At 46.4% G+C, this 12,501-nt stretch overlaps 1 long non-coding RNA gene across 2 annotated transcripts in view; it reads right to left on the bottom strand.

Moving 5' to 3' along the window:
- Positions 1-12,501, bottom strand: part of LOC103163719 — a 53,156-nt gene that overhangs the window by 40,229 nt on the left and 426 nt on the right. Inside the window, exons 2-6 of one of the 2 annotated variants that reach the window (XR_003482029.2) lie at positions 12,326-12,464; positions 11,032-11,200; positions 10,489-10,655; positions 7,944-8,257; positions 4,607-7,284 (exon numbers count right to left, since the gene is read on the bottom strand). This is a non-coding gene — a long non-coding RNA (uncharacterized LOC103163719). Of the gene's footprint in view, positions 1-290; positions 458-4,606; positions 7,285-7,943; positions 8,258-10,488; positions 10,656-11,031; positions 11,201-12,325; positions 12,465-12,501 lie in introns of those variants that run through there. The other variant, XR_004768160.1, reaches the window with a different exon arrangement.

The following is a 12,501-nucleotide window of genomic DNA, read 5'->3' as shown; positions in this document are numbered from 1 at the left end:
CTGACTTTTGCATGGTTCCAGATGCGATGCCATCTTACTCTCCCAGACACAAGGGGTGAGAATGTGTTTCAAGCTCACTTTGGGGAACTAAGAATGGAAAGACAAATACGAAAGGAAAATTTCTAACCCAGAGCAGTGGCCCAGGGCTGGGTAACTGTGCTCAGTGGTAGAACACTTGAACACAGCACATTGAACCAGCTCAGGTCCTGGTTCAATCCCCAGTACCACATTAATTACTTATCAGTTAATTAAGCGAGACAGTAGTTTGCTCCTCTCACGCCTGAATTTACCCCAGTAAAGAGCTTGTCAGGCTGAATGTCAAGGTCCATTGAGTCGTCTGCCTCCCCAGCAAACAAGAACCATCTTCTAGAGTCTGGCTGTGTCTCCTCTGCTCCTGAAGAGAACGTCTGCCACTTAAAGTGTTCTGGTGAATGAAGAGAAGGCAGAAGAAGATGAGCTGTGGAGAACAGGGTGAAAGCGGTTTTAGAGTTACATCCAGACACTGCCACTTTGTACACGGGCTCAACTTGGGGAGGTCACATCAAGTCCCATCTCTAACCCAACTTTCTCTCTCATAAAATGAAGATAATTTGATAGTTCTCAGAGGGTTTTGAGTTTGGGTGTTTATTTATTTAGAGACAGAGTCTCAGTGTGTGTGACCCGACTGGCCTCAAAGTGACTGGCAAGCCTCCTGTCACAGCCTCTGGAGTACTGGGGGCCTTTAAGTATGTTCCACCACACCCAGCATGGTGTGTGCTAGATAGGGGCTCTTCTGCTGAATCACAGCCCCGCCCACCATTCATTCTTTATTGGTGGGACATTTACTATGGTCTGTTGATCTCATTTTATTTGCAACTTTTCCAAGCAGGGCTGGGATTATAGCTCACTGGTAGGGCATTGGGCAAGCCACTGCCCTGGGCCTTAATTCTTCATCTGTGAAGGGGAGGTTATGATAATAGTGTTTTCCTCATATAACAATTATAGGGGAGGCAGATAATGTACATAAAGCATTTAGTACAGCATATTGTACAACTAAGTAGGAACTCAGTAAATTGTAGCCAATACTTTGTAAGCACCAGTCAGTCTCATGATCCCTTATGACCTTCTAGAAAGCAGGGTATTGGTGGCACATACCTTTAATCCCAGCACTGAGGAGGCAGAGCCAAGTCTACAGGGTAAGTTCCAGGATAGCCAGGACTGTTTCACAGAAAAACCCTATCTCAACCCCACCCCAAAAAAAAAAGACCTTCTAGGGACTAGTGTAATACCAAGATTCCTGCAAATCCCTGGGGGTCAGGAATTATCAGTATTACTGGTCTATCTCCTGCTTTGTTCAACCTGTGGGCCAGCACTACAACAAAACGCAGCACCGCTCAGCTCTGCAGCCATTTCCACGAACACCCTACTTAAGGCAGCCCCTTGGTATTGTAAGACTTTTCTATAGAGTTCTAGAGTAGGAACCAGAGACACCACAGCTCAGGGTGAGCTGATAACCCTGTGGCTTCCCAAACAGATGCAGCTGGCTCTTTTGTTGTTGTGCTGTTTTGTTGTTCAAGTTATGTTTTGTTTTGGGTGTTTTTTTTTAATGTTGTTTTGAGACAGGGTCTATGTAGTCCTGGCTGTCTCAGAACTTGCTCTGTAGACCAGGTTGGCTTTGAACTCTCAGAGATCCACCTGCCTCTGCCTCCTGAATGCTAGGATTAAAGGAGTGCCCCTTTGTTTTGCCTTTGAGGTAAATTCTTACTATGAGGCCTAAGCCAGCCTTAGAATACAGAGGCCTTAAACTTGTGACAGTCCTCTTGCTTCTGTGTCCCAAGGGCTGGGATTACAGAAGTCCACCACCTTGCTCAGGTGGCCTGGGCCTCTTTTATAAATTACATTTAATGTGTGTGAGAGAGGAGGAGAAGAGGGAGGGAAGGAGGGAGGGAGGAAGAGAGGGAGGGAGAGAAGACACAGATGTGTATGCTTTCGGAGGTCAGAGGACAACTTGCAAGAGTCAGTTCTCTCCTCCTACCATGTGGGTCCTAGAGATGGGACTCAGGTCATTAGGCTTGGTGGCCAGTGCCTTAACTTACTGAGCCATCTCATTGGCCCCTGGTCTAGACCTCTCGATCCTCTTGTCTCAGCTTTGCAAGTGCAGATGTGTGCCACCACACCCAGCTCACAGATGGCTGCTGTTTCCACTGGCACAGCTCCCAGCTCTCTGTCATGGGCCATCTCCTGGTAGCTCCTGATAATAGGCATGCATTTTCTGTCTTTCCAACGCCCTTCCAAGCATCACACCATTGTAAAAGTATAGTGGTCCTGCTCTGTCATTCACATAGTCCCTCAAGAGTGGGCACACACAGTTATTGCACACATGTCATTCATGGCAGGTGCCCTCCGCAGACTTCTTGCTGCCCACCATTCCCTAGAGTCCTCAACCCCCACCTGCTCCCCAAATCTACCTCCTCCAGACACTGGCAGCTTACTTGAGCCCCACCTCTTCTCACTGGCCACTCTCAAGCCGTTTGGGGAGCACATCCAAGTCCCCCAAGTCTGAGAGGAGCATCTGCCTCTCAGAAATTCAAGGCCACACCCTCACCTTAAATAGTATTTTCCCAATGAGAATTAGCCTCTTCCCAAAAGTGGAGGTCACGTACTGAGGGTGGGTAGCACCTAGTCTTCCAAGCGTGTTTTTAAAACCGAAACACTGAAAGATTCCAAATAAGATAGATCATGGAACGTGACTTCTATTTTTCCCTCAGAAAATCCGGCATTACAGAGCCCACACTTCTTCCCAAGAGGCATGTCGCCGGAGTGGAGGGGGTCCCGGCCCTTCAAGCTTATTTTTCTTATGCTTCTGCCCACTGCCATATTTATCTTTCTTCCTTGAATCTTGCAGGTTTTCAAATGTGTGGCCTTTGCTAAGAGGCGTTTTAGGGTCCATTCCCACCTCCTGCTACCTTGTTATTATGAATTTTGGTCTGAAATTTCTCAGGCTGTGGGCAGTATTCAAATGATGGCTGTTACTGGAGTGCCAAGGCAATCAGAGGATTAGGGTCTCCAACAGGAAGGGCTAATAGGGCTGGAGGGGGCATTCGAGGCCAACATAGTGCTTCCTCTTACTCGGTTTTACCCTATTTAGTTTTGCAGTCCTACAGATTGAACCCAGGGCCTCTACCACAGAAAACACCCCTAGTCCCTGAAGGGGTTTAAACCAAGAGGTGTGCATATTAGAAGCTCTGCCCCACACTCCCTCTCACAGAGAAGCGGGAGTAGTGAATGGTCCAGGAAGACCCGGGATGCTGCAACCTGCAACAGAACTGCCTGTGCCAGAGGCGGTGGGAATGGCTGGGAGGATTGCAGAGAAAGGATTTTGAGGCATTCCCTGCCAAAGAGTGGGTACGCTTCGCTTGACCTTGGCGGAAAACACTGCGGGCATTGCGGCTACAATTTGCTGGTTCTCCCCTCCCTTCCTCTCCGATGCAGAGGACTGCGGAGGAATCCCAGCCTGGCGGGAGTGCCCACCCACGCGACTGCGGCACGCGAGGGGCGGGGGCGGGAGGGCGGGGGATGGCGGGGATGCCGGTCTTCCCTGGAAGGCCCTGGAGGCGAGAAGCTGATCACGTGCCACCGCCACCAGGCGCGGCGGGATTGGCGGGTCTGTCTGCCAGGGAGCCAGGAAAACCCAGGTCCCCCTCCCGTCGTGGCCCTGCCCATCTGGGAATGGCTGGGGTCGTGCTCCCACTAGGGATGTAACCCATGGTTCAGTCCCTAAGTGCTCTGCCCCCGAGGTCTACGACTCTGGGAACTAACTCATCGCTTCCCCTTTCCTTCCCAGCTCCTTTTCTTTACACCTGCCGGCGGTTCTCTTGAGCCTGCCTGGAGACCAGCTTTATTTGGGCTAGCTGAGCACGTTTCCCCTGACTTACCATAATTTTTTGGTTTAGGTCAACTCAGTTTAACTAGAGAGGGTGCAGAATACCAAGGAGTTTTGCATACCTCAAGCTCCACACATCCAAATCGACCCTCATCTCCCTGTCTGCTCTTCAGTCTCAAGCAGAAACTGGAGAGCCATCTCCACTGTGAAATCTGAGATTAAAAAGCCTGTTAAATTTATTACTAAATATTCAGCTCTCGTTTTTATTCAACATATTAAATATTTAAGCCACTATCGTCCCTCCTTTGCATTTATTCTGACTTGTAATTAGGGTTTATTTGTGTGGTTGTTGCTGAACAGACTTCTGCTTGAAATATAAATCCCACTAAGGGGGGGGGATGCATTCATTTATTTCATCATTGTAACAGCAACACACTCCTTTAGGGAGTTTTAGTCTCGCTCTCTCTCTCCCTCTCCGCCCACCCCCCTCGATGTAATAATGAACCAACGGTTGGCAGATTAAAAAGAGAAAGAGCAGGGCCAGCAAGATGGCTTAGACTATAAAGGCACCTACTGCAGAGCCAGACCGTGGCATGCAAGAATCTACAAGCACTCAAAGCAAGCAAAGTCTGTTGTGTTGGTGAGGCCCTGGGTTCAGTACGTACGTACACACACATACACACACACACACACACACACACACACACACACACACACGATGAATACAAGCAAAAATCTACTAAGTGTAAACCCTAAGGAAAGAACCAAATGGTTGCCATTTATTAAACATTTTGTGTTACACAAAAGACTAGGGTTTGGGTGTTTCCTGGGTGTGGGAAAGTGAGGGCTTCAGCCAGTGAGCACAGGAGTGGAGCTGCTTGATGATGAGAGTCTGTTCTACCAGGCAAGTAGCGTCTCAGAAAGCCATGTGGTCCCAGACTCTTGGGTTAAAACATTTTTCCTGGGCAGACCCAGTGACTCTCCACTTCTGTTGCTTTCTACACTCGTGCAGATTGATGGAAACTTCTTCAGCCGAAGAACAGATTTCCAGAGCTATTTCTGGACACAGTTTCTTAGAATAGCCATCTTGAAATATGGCAAGGGAATATATTTAGGAGACGTGTAATCTGGGAACCTCCACGACACATAGTAGGTGTATAATAAATGTTAACCGAACACATGGCTGGATGAATAGATAGCAACTAGTGTGCTGAGGAGGCCACAGATTTTATAATAAAACACACCATTTCTTTTCTAACTTAACGGAGCCTTCTCTCTGAGTAAGCCTCCAGTTCTTTTCTTTCTTGCTTGCTTTTTATTTATTTTTTATTTTATTTCCTTGTTTTGTTTTGTGAGACAGGGTTTCTCTGTGTAGCCTTGGCTGTCCTGGAACTCACTCTGTAGACCAGGCTGGCCTTGAACTCACAAAGATCTGCCTGCCTCTGCCTCCCAAGTGCTGGGATTATAGATGTGCACCACCAGCCCCACCAGCCCCCAGACTTTTTTTTTTTTTTTTTGGTAAGCCTCCATTTCTACAGGTCCTTTTCATCTCAGGGTAGCACATGTCCTATGTCTAGACCCCAACACTAAGTGTAGAAGAGTCCAGAATTTAGATATCTGGGTTCCTGGACTGGTTTTGCCACCTGGTTGTGTTGTCCATGGTCTCCAGCTCTCTGAGGTTTCATCTTCCATCTGGAAAATGATAGCAATACCACCTCACAGGGCTACCTAGCAATACGAATGAGAGGCATGGGAGTACCAAATGCCACTCTTTACAGTGACATTGGGTAGAACAGGGTAACCACACCTACCAGTTGGTCTGTAACAGAACAATGGGTACCTGCTAAACAAAAGCAATTCTTAGCATTTCCTTTAAATTCTCCAAAATGTCCTGGTTTAGACAGTAGATTGGAAAGAAAAGTGACACTAGTTATCTGTATTGTGCCCTGGAATACAGAGGAAAGAGGTCTGATTGGTGTAGCAGGCTTCTGTACCACCAACTCCCAAATCATAACACAGAGACATTATTAGTTCTAAATGCTCAGCCTTATCTTATGCTTGTCACATTAGCCCTTATAACTTAATTTAACCTGTTTCTCTTCATCTATGTTTTTGCCTCAGGGTGGTTTTTTTTATTTTTTTTCCTTTCTTTAGTTTTGTTTGTCCCACTTTCCTGCTTCCTCCAGGTCTATCAGGATGGCCCCAGGCATTTCCCTCTTTCTCCCTGTTCTCTTCTGCTGTCTAAATTCTTCCTCCTACTCATTCTCTCTGCCCACCAGCCCTGCCTATCCCTCTGCTGTCTAGCTATTGGCCCTTCAGCTTTTATTAGACAAGTCAGGTAAGTGCTTTAGGCAGGCAAAGCAATACATCCTTACATCTTTAAACAAATGCAGCATAAACAATGTAACACACCTTTACACAGTTAAATATTCCACAACATAAACAAATGTAACACATCTTTACATAGTTAAAGTAATATTCCACACCAGATTGGAGAAATGATAATGAGAACGAGTCTGGCAGTGTTCACGGGATTGCATCAAGAACAGTGGGCTAGGAAGGGCTTAAGAGCTGGGGGACCAGAAAGGCAGTTCTGGGAAATAAACAACACAAAGAGAGCCAGGGGCCATGGAAGGAGATGAGGGTTATATAGGGGCGATCTGAACCAGTGGCTTCTCAAGAGAGACCAGTTGAGGAACTGGGGATAAATTCCAGGCAATAGACCTAGTGAGGCCTGAACAAGGACAGGGGCTATAAACCCAAGGAAGTGAGGAGCTTAACACAAGAATCACAGGAGAGGTCAAAAGCAGGAGGATTTCCAGGTGGATGAGAGGCCATTGAGACTAGGAGAGCGTGCAGGAGACCCAGCAGTTGTGGGTGAGCCAGGCCAGGCAAACTAAGCATTCATCACCCCTGATCAGAGAAAAGGCAAGGCCCACAGCACGGAGAGGTCATGGGTGCATTGGTGTGGCCAGAGGAAGGAGCTGGAGGCCTGGTCAGTGCTCAGGTAACATCTGATTCATCTGGTTAAAATGAGTGTTCACGGAAAGATGGCTCTCCAGCACTTGCTGCTCTTGTGGGGGACCTGGGTTCAGTTCTGGTACCCACACAGTGACTCACAACTGTCTGTAATTCCAATCTATAACTTCAGTCCAGGGGATATGACACCCCCTTCTGTCTTCCATGGGCACCAGGCACACATGGTACACATACACACATGCAGACAAATATTCATACTCATAAAAAAACTAAATAAACCTTAAAATATATATAAAAATAAAACAAGCTTTCATAGCCAAGTTTTTGTTGTGTACATCTATAACCCCAGAACTTGAGACACTGGAGCAGAAGGATTCAGGGTTTGAAGTCGGTGTGGGTTGCACAGTGGGGTCAAGTCCAGTCTGAGCTACAACAGTGAGATCCTGTTGCAAAACAAACAAAAAGACAATGGCTGGGGTAGAGCACTGGCCTGGCATGATGAATAAGGCCCTGGGCTTGATGATTCCTAGTGATACACAAACAAATAAGCATAAAATAAAGAAAAAGTTAGCTTTCAGAGCAGCCTCGAAAGGCAAGAGAGAGCTCAAAACCAGAGCCTCCAGTAAGAAGAAAAGAGTCATCTGCAATAGTCAACATGCCTTCTAATCACTAAGGCCACTGCAGTGACAACTCGGTTCCAAGGTCAGCTGACACAGGTGTGCCAGTCACTTATCTACAGACTCTTCCTACTATACAAATTCTAGAACCTGGCAAGCAGTGCACTCTTTCATTGTGCCAAACTGGTAAATCTGCATTTACACACCAGAACATTGTCCACATGAGTCCATGGAGTATGCTGGACAGTGGTCTGGACAAACGAGGTGAGCACACAGGCCAGAAAGGAACCTGGTTGTTTTTATAGGAGTTTGTGGCCCCCTAGGGGGTCACGGGAGTAGGTAGAATCAGTCAAAGGGTTACTTTGCAAGAGGTGTTTCTCTGGGATGGGAGAGAGAGTATCTGGAGCCAAGTCTGTGCCTGGTGGGTGGTGAGGGTTATCCCTAAGGTCTGTGAAATGGTTTTAATCACCAATAGTGATGCTCACCCAATGTGCAGCCTTGATGATGGTGATGGTGATGGTGATGGCTCTAGGGGCTTCTGAACCTTGCTTGGTCTCACTCATCTTCAGTGGTCAGTCCCAAGAGATCAGAAGACAAAATTCCTACTCAGAGTTAGGGCTTGGCACAGCTGGTCTCTGCCCAAGGGCTAAACGACATCTAAAATTCTAATATCAGCCATGTGTAGTGGTGCAGCCCTTTATGCCCATCACTCAAGAGGCAGAGGCAGGTGGATTTCTGTGAGTTTGTGGCTGGCCTGGTCTACATGGCAAGTTCCAGGCCAGTTAAGGCTATGTAGACCCTGTCTCAAAAAATAAAATAAAAATAAAATTCCAATGTTCCTTAGTGTTACACAGAAGACAGGGTCTCTGGATCCTGTTGATTGGGGCATGTGTTGGTCCAAAGTTCACTCCAGCTTCTTTGTATGTATGACTGTTCTTGATCTAAACATTGCTACACAGTCTAACTGCCCAGCAGAATAAAGGCTGAGTTCTTTAGGCTGGCATTCTAGACTTCTGGTAGCCTGGCCCTAATCTATCTCTGGTGAATATTTCATATTCTATGTGTTCACCTGTCCTTCCTTTAAAAAATTATTTTATGTGTATGGGTGTTTTGTCTATATGTCTATGTGCCACATACATAATACAGTGCCTGAGGAAGGGACAAGAGGGCTTTGGATCCCCCTGGAACTGAAGATACAGAGGACAGTGAATCACCATGTGGGTGCTGGGAATCGAACCTCTGCAAGAGCAGAGTGTTCTTAACTGCTGAGCCATCTCTCTAGCTCCCTTTCTTATGATAGCTCAGCTCCTTCCTTTGGAGAGCTGTTACTCCTCTACCAATCATACGGTGCAGGCTAACAGTCCTAACTTAAAAGATGAAGGCTTATTTTGGCTCATGGACTCAGAGGTTTCCATCCAAGACTGATCCAACTGCTTTATGGGTATGGTGAGGTAGTGAGAGCATATGCAAAGGAAGAGAGATGCGTGGTGATAGTGGTTACCTGACAACGTGGAAACCAGATGTCACTGAACGGTAGTCTTTTTTTTTTGAGACAGGGTTTCTCTGTGTAGCTTTGGAGCCTATCCTGACACTCGCTCTGGAGACCAGGCTGGCCTCGAACTCACAGAGATCTGCCTGTCTCTGCCTCCCAAGTGCTGGGATTAAAGGCCTGCGCCACCAACACCCGGTGAATGGTATTGAAATTGATTAAAATGGAGGTTTTATGATTTCTTTTTAAAACCACAATAACAACAAAGAAGCAACTGACATGCAAGGAAGCAATGATGAATGATGAATGATGAATGATGAATGCAGGGGCTAGATGCATTCCTGGATGCAGCTGGTCCACAGTAGTCCTTGGGCCAAGCTATTGTGGTACCAATGGCTCACAGGATTACTTGAGCCAAAAATCTCTCTTCGGACCTCCATTCACTCATGCCAGGCTTCTGTTCCTGGCACCTGATGGAGCCATAATACAGAACTTTCCATCCTGGCCTCTCTGTCATATCCTTTCGAATATCCTTTCCAGTTACACCCCGCTGCTCATGCTTCCTCAGCCCGAGCATGCCTTTGCTTTCCCACTACGTGTTTCCTTCTGGCTTCCTCATTTGGGAATTTTCCTTTTCTCCCATTACAAGCCTGTCCACTCTGACTGCCACCTTGCTATAGACGCTCTTCTGCATGAACTCCATCCCGAAGACATAAGCAAAGCCTGCCATCCCCTCCACTGGCCTGTCATCACCTGTGTGTATATGCCCTCATCACCTAGTGCTCCAGTGCTCTGCTTTCTTAGCTGTAACCCCAGAAAGCTGTGTGCTTCATCTCTGTCATGACTCCAGCTTTTGGCAAAGAGCTGTACAAAGGAAGTGTAATGAGCATTTACTGAGTGAGAGTCCTTTCTTCGCTCATGCCATCTCCCTGAGTCACTACTCCGTTTCTAAAGACAAGAGAGAGAAGAAAAAGTGGGAGGAACCTGCCTTGTTCTGTTCAACAGTGATGATTCAGGAGAGCAAAGCCTTGGGAAACGGGGCCACTGCAAAGCCCAGTGGCATTTAGAAGATGTCTGTTTTCTGCTAAAGCCCTGGTAGTGGCACTGATGAACTGAGACTGACTCTGGGAATCTGTGCCCAAGACAAGCAAACATTTGGGTCTTTCAACAAGCTAGAATTCTTTTCAATCTTTCTTCTTTCTTTTTTATTCTTCCCTTCCTTCCTTTCTTTCCCTTCCTTGTTTGCTTGCTTTAATAAAGTCTCATGTAGCCCAGGCTGGCCTCTTGGACTCCCCACATGCCACATGCCAGAGAGAAAACTAGAATCTGACAGCTGTTTCTGTCAGCTGTACAGGGAGATGGACGTCAGGGCATCCGGATGGAATTGGGGTTCCTCTGTCCTTTGGCACAATCTGACCAAGGAGCAAGGCAGTCCTCTTCCCCACCCTCCTCCTAGGAGGATGAGAGCTGAGAACAGTCAAAGATGTGGAGAGCTGTGGCTGAAAGAATAGTACCTACTACATAGATGACCTTTTCCCTACCTGCTCCAGTCTCTGTTGCAGTTGGACTGCACCTGTGTGACCAGTTCTGGCTAGCAGTCTGGAAGTGGAAGTTGTTTAGTTGTTGATGACCAGCCTCCAGCCCTCTTTCTCTTTGGGGCAATCTGGAAGTCTGCTCTTGAGATGAAGGAGTTCAAGGTGAAAGTGACCTAAATATCCAAGTGTAAAAGAAAAGTTAACAGCTGGGTGTGGTGGTACACAGCTTTAATTCCAGGTCCTGAGAGGCTGCGGCAGGAGGAACTCTATAAGTTTGGGGCCAGCCTGGTCTACATAGTGAGTTCCAGAACATCCAAAAGTTGCCATATAAGGCCCTGTCTCAAAAAAAAAAAAAAAAAAGTAAATTTTTTTGGCTTTTTGAGACAGGGTTTCTCTGTGGCTTTGGAGACTGTCCTGGAACTTGCTCTTGTAGACCAGGCTGGTCTCAAACTCACAGAGATCTGCCTGCCTCTGCCTCCCGAGAACTGGGATGAAAGGCATGCGCCACCACCGCCCAACCAAAAAGTAATTTTTTAAAATATAACTTACCTTGAAGAATACCTGACTCATAGCAGACATATTAGTTTTCTCGTTTCTCTGAAAAATACTTGACAGAAGCAGCAAGGAGGAGGAAGGGCTTATTTTGGCACACAGTTTGAGTATATAGACTATCATGGTGGAGATTACATGGTGGCCAGAAGTCCTCATCACATTATATCTGCAGTCAGGAGGCAGAGAGAGAGAGAGAGAGAGAGAGAGAGAGAGAGAGAGAGAGAGAGAGAGGATGCTGGTGGGGATTCAGCTGCTTTCTCCTGTGTGTTCAGCTCTAGGACCCCCACATGGAATGGTGCCAACTACACTCGGGGTGGATTCTCCCTCCTCATTTCAGCTATTCAGAAAACACTGTTACAGACAAAACCAGAGATGTGTTTCTGTGGTGACTTTAAATCAAACCAAATTGATACTGAAGATTAACTGCCACAGCGGATTTTACACAGGTGGGGGAAAATACACCTGTGGGAAGCCACTGAGCTAACTGGAGATTTGTTATCACAGCAGAGCCTAGGCTGTTCTGATCATCACACAGACACTAACTGTTGTTTTAGCTATCTAGCATCAAACCTCTTTCCTACTGAAGGGTAACCCTTCAGTATTGAACCTCAATACCCATACCAACTCCTATCAGACTCCTTGGTATTGCCAAACCCAGTAGTCATTTCTCTGTTCTTATCTTTCTTGATTTCTCAGCAGCGTTTGTCACAATTGACAAATGTAAACAATTTATCTTGGCATCTATGACATCAGGCCTGCTTGGTTTTCCTCTTAGGTCACCAGACCCTGAGTCTCAGTTTTCATTACTGGGCATTTTTTTCCCAATGGGTTTTGTTGCTTTGTTGCTTTTAATCTCAAACAGTTTGAAGATCTGGGGACCTGGCTTTAAATATCAGCCGAGAAAGAGACGGCTTATTCTGTATGTTCAAGTGTTTATTACTTCATTACATCACTCTGCTCTCTCTGAGGCATGCATGCTACTGAGCCCTCGCTCTACCATTGCTTATTAATAACAGAGGTACTATTTTTATCTCTTAAAAAGAAAAAAAAAACAGATGTGTCAAGATGATTGTTTTGACCAATGAGATTTAAGCAAAAATATGCAGAACTTCCAAACCAGTCTTCTTAAAAGAAAAAAAGACATTTTCCTCCCCATTGTTTGGAATATGGACCAGGATGAGGTGACCTTAAGACTGAAGCCTGAAGTGTCAATCTTTGGACATATTTTTCATGGAAAAGCCCTCCCTCCCCCTTCTATTTCTTTAATTTGCAACCAAAATCTAATCCGAACATGTTTTTGCTGCTGTTGAAGGTGTTTGCCTGTCTCTCAGTACCAAGCCTAAGGGTTTAGGGAAGGGAGACTGAAAGAAGGCATTTCCGGACAAGAAACTGCTGGTCCTCTTTCTATCAACGGCGGATAACCAGAGTACCTGGAAGACAGAATGGGAGATAGATAGCTTAGGAGTG

This window comes from Cricetulus griseus, chromosome 2 (assembly GCF_003668045.3).
Source record: "Cricetulus griseus strain 17A/GY chromosome 2, alternate assembly CriGri-PICRH-1.0, whole genome shotgun sequence".
Classification (NCBI taxonomy): domain Eukaryota; kingdom Metazoa; phylum Chordata; class Mammalia; order Rodentia; family Cricetidae; genus Cricetulus; species Cricetulus griseus.
The sequence above is the reverse complement of the archived record's forward strand: the minus strand, read 5'-3'. Positions and strand labels throughout refer to the sequence as shown.